Source organism: Panthera uncia, chromosome E1 (genome assembly GCF_023721935.1).
Source record: "Panthera uncia isolate 11264 chromosome E1, Puncia_PCG_1.0, whole genome shotgun sequence".
In the NCBI taxonomy this organism is placed as follows: Eukaryota; Metazoa; Chordata; class Mammalia; order Carnivora; family Felidae; genus Panthera; species Panthera uncia.
Window position 1 is genome coordinate 1,508,511 of NC_064814.1, and position 4,219 is coordinate 1,512,729.

Here is a 4,219-nt window from a genome sequence, read left to right on the forward strand (position 1 = left end):
TAAGAGGTCCCGAGCGAGGATCTTACAGCTTCTTTTATAGACGGGCACAAGCAAGTTATGGGGAAGTTAGGGATTTTTCGCGGTTACAGAGCTGTTATTGGTTGACATTTAAATTTGAACACTCAGCAGAACTTGATTGGTTCCCGCCTTTAGGTCAAACCACTCAGCAGAACTCGATTGGTTCCCACCTTTAGGTCAGACCACAACTGGGCAGCCCTGGCTGTTTCCTGAACCGGGGGGGGGGGGGGGTCTTTTCTTTGCAGTTGTGGGTACACCTGGTAATTTTTCTCTTAGTCTCTCAAGACAGGGGTACAGGCTGGGGTGTCAGGGTTTCCTCTGATAAAATCCAGCTGGCCCAGGCAGAGCCGCAACGAGCCGGCAAGGTCAGTAGTAAAACCCAGAGGAGGAGTCTGGGGCCAGGCTGACCCCATCTTCAGGGCGGCAGCCCATCAGCCCCCACGCCGAACTCAAGTCCAACAAGGTTCCTCGGAGCACCAGTTATGGAGCTCAGGCAGGAGGGAAGGGCCCTGAGATATAGGGGGGGAATGGCACCTGCCCCCTCCCACCCCAGGCTCCAGGGTGGACGGTACCTCAAAGCAAGCTTCCCTGCTGGGTTTCTTCACATTCCCAAAGGTGGAAAAGCCCCAGCCGCTGCTAGTCGCCCCTTCCTACCTCTGCCCCAGCACCGGGCTCTGGGAAAGACCCTGCCTACGGCCTATTCACACTGGCTTCTGACACAAAAAAACGAAGGCCTGGACGGCTCAGTCTGGCAAGGTCACACGCCCAGCCCTCCTGTTCTCTTCCTGCTGTAAAGTTGTTGCTGGCCAAGCTCCACACTCACACCCCAGAGCCAGCTGTCTGCGGTGGGCCCACCTCACCAACTTCCTCTTGCACCCGGGCTGAGCCACAGCCCACACCCCCTGTCCAGAGGCCATTGGGACATTTCTCCCAGCCAGATGCGCGAGGCTGGAGGCTCCCTCCCTGGGCTGCCTCTGGTTAGAAACCAGGGCTGGGAAGGCACCAGATCTGCCCGCTCCCCTCTTTCTTGTGCTGGCCTGTTTACCTGCAGCGTATATGGACCAGAAATAAATTAATTCCCTTCAAAGTTCCCATAGAGCAGCTGGGGCCTGTGGCAAAGCCCTTTCTTTCCCCTTCGGTGCTCGGAGGCAAGCAGTGGGGCTGGCCAAGGCGCAGCCACAGGACCACCACTGGGGCCTGATCTGAGCACGCCCGCCCACGGCCTCTTTTGTTAACAGGGCAGTAGACCCATTTAATTAAAAATCATTCAATAGATCCGTTGTTTTTTTGTATTTTTTTGGCCTGCGCAAACATATATTCCGTCCCAATTCATGATGCATCAGTATCGGCTGCAGGTGGTCACTGGGGGCGGGAAGCTTCCGGGAAAGGGTCCCAAAGGGAGACTCCCCCGAAAACTCCCTAGTCCGACAGGGCAAGCCAGGATGGGCAGAGGAGGCTGACCTGGGGTCAGCGTTGCGCCGCCGGCGCCCCGACGGCCACTTCCGCCGGGGCCTTCTGGAGCAAGTCGCTGCCGGCGCGGCCTCTGCCCCCGCAGGCCCGCGGGCAGGGTCGGTGTCCACACGCGGACTCAGAGCCCGGCGGCCGCTGCCCGCTCTGCCCCGTGGAAGCGCAGGCGCAAATCAGGGAGTTTTCTTTCCACCGAAATGGATTTTCTTTGCACAAGTATTTTTTAGTAGCGGGCATTATGAGGCAAAGAGCCTCCGCCCGAGGCGGGTGGGAGCCGAGCGAAGCCCCGACCTCCGCGCTGGAAACAAAAGCCCTCTGGAAGGAGCCGCGGGGCGGGCGCGGGGCGCAGCGGCCCGCGTCGGGAGAAGTGCACGTACCGCACGGCGGCTTCGGGGCGGCTCGGGCCGGGGTCCCGCCCCGGATCCCCGCTCCGGGAGCGGCCGCGGCGCCGTCCCGACCTGCTCTCCGGAGCCCGCCCGGTCCCGGGAGCGGGGAGGCGGCTGGAGGCGCCATAATCGCAAATTTATGGCCTGGGTGACGTGCTTCCCTCTCCCACAATGGGGCCCGGTGACATTAAACGGAAAATTGATGGGAGAAGAGCGGAATCTAATCTCTACCCTCCACGCCGGCTCTACTCGCTTTTCGAGGAGGGGGCTGCGGGACGGGACGCGGGGAGGGGTCGCCGAGAGTTGGTGCGCTCCGGGGGCCCCGCGCCCGGAGCTCCCTCCAGAGCTCTGCCCGGTCGGCGGCGGGCTTGGGGGGGGGGGAGGGGAGCACCCAGACCGTCGCCGCGACCCCCGGCGACCCTCCGACTCTCCGCCGCATTTCGCACCCCGGTCCGACGCGCCCCTGGCCTTCGCTCGGCTCCCCAACTCCGGGGGCCCCCCCCGTCCGGCGAGGAGCTCCCCGCCCCCACCGCGCAGAGCCCAGCCCCCGCCCGAGTAAGTGGGAAAAGGGCAAGTGACCACGCGGGGCGCGCCTGGGGTGGCTGCGGGGCTGGCCGCAGGCGAGCGCCCGCTCCCCTCCGCTCCCCTCCGCTCCCCTCCGCTCCCCTCCGCTCCCCTCCGCTCCCCTCTGCCGGCGCTGCTCCCCCGGGGCGCGCCCGGCGCCTCCTGGCACCGACCCCGCCGAGCGGCGTCCTTAAAGGCGCCGCCCGCCCTGCCGGCCTTTGTCCGTGAGGAGAAGGTCACGCCAGGGGGCGCGGGGCGCTGTTCCCCACCCCCCCTCCATCCCCTTCTCCAGCCCAGGGGCGAAATTCCGCCGCTGGAGGCCTGCAGGAGGCCGGGGCTCAGTAGATGCCTGGTCCTGCTGGGGTACACAGCTGGGGCCAAGGATCCGGCTTTCAACAAGTGACGGTGAGGGGGTGTGCTTCTCAGAAGGAGAATGAGTTGCAGAAAAGAAGGGCCACGTGCTCAAGAGAGAACAAACCCCCCCCCCCCCCCACACACACACACATACACACACACAAGTGGGGCAACCTGGCAACCTAACTGAGCTGCCCTCTGGCCAATGAGGGGCAGCCCCAGGGGATGGACACACTCCTGGCTGGGAGCTCAGACCAGGATCCAGAGGGCAAGCCTTTCGGGCCACTCCACTGGTCGGCCTCTGTGGCCTCAATGAGAACATGGACATCTGGGTTCCAGGTGGTGTCCTAGACACTCATTTCGTCCTCTGGACCGCCTGGGACACAGATGGCATGATGATCATGCCCATTTTACAGATGAGCAAACTGCGACCCGGACAGTAAATACTTGGTCTGTTCTCACCCAAGGGCTGCATATCTGGGCCCCAGACTCTGCAAAACCAGATTGACTGATCTGTGGGTCCCGAGCAGCCCCAAGGCTCTTGGACATGGCAGACTGTGCAAGCCCTTTATGCTTCTTGATGAACAGCAGAAAAACATGGGTCTCATGATGCCACGTTGTGGGCCACAGCACCCACAAGAAGGACGCCACCGGGGCCCCATTTTCCCTGGGAAGCCCCCTCTGCAGGCGCTGCCAGCCTGGCCTGTTTTTCCGAGTCACTGGAAGCAAGACTCAGCAAGGCAGGTCAACATCTCCACAGCTGGGAAGACCTGCTAATATATGGCAAGAATCTGGAAGCCAGATTCCAAAAGGTCACATTGGACTGAAACCAATAAGATTATGTTTAACAGGCTGGATATGAACCTCCACTTTTAGGTTCAAAAATCAGTTGTAAAAACGCAGGCAGTTTCCCAAGGAAGACGTGATGGGCCGACTCGCAGCTGTCTGCTCTGTTCAGGCAGAGCCAGCTCCCCAGCGGAGGCCCCTTGTGAATTTCGCCAGAGCCCCAGCAGCTGAGCCTGTGCCCTTGGGGGCCCTCCCCGGGGTGTCAGGCTCACTGGGGGAGGGGACACAGCTGGAGACGCAGAGAATGGGGTCCTTGTGCGGCTATCATCAAACCCAGGGCTGGATGAACACAGCTTTGTCCGCACCCACACTCCCGTGCTCACCACGGGACCAGGGATCAGGGCTGGGGGCGCCTGGGAACAACAGTGGCTGCTTTTGGCCTCAGTTAACCCTTGAGTGGGTGTCGGATGCATGGTTTTCCCCCAGCTCTGTGCTTGGGGGGCCGGGGGCTTGCAGGAGAAGGGTAAAAATTGGTGTCAGTGTCCAAGGTTCAAAACAGGGTTGTTAAACCCAATTTTTTCTAGATTTAAGAGGCCGCGGCCATTGGGGAAGATGAGAGGGTGGCCCTGGGTGAGGGGATCCAG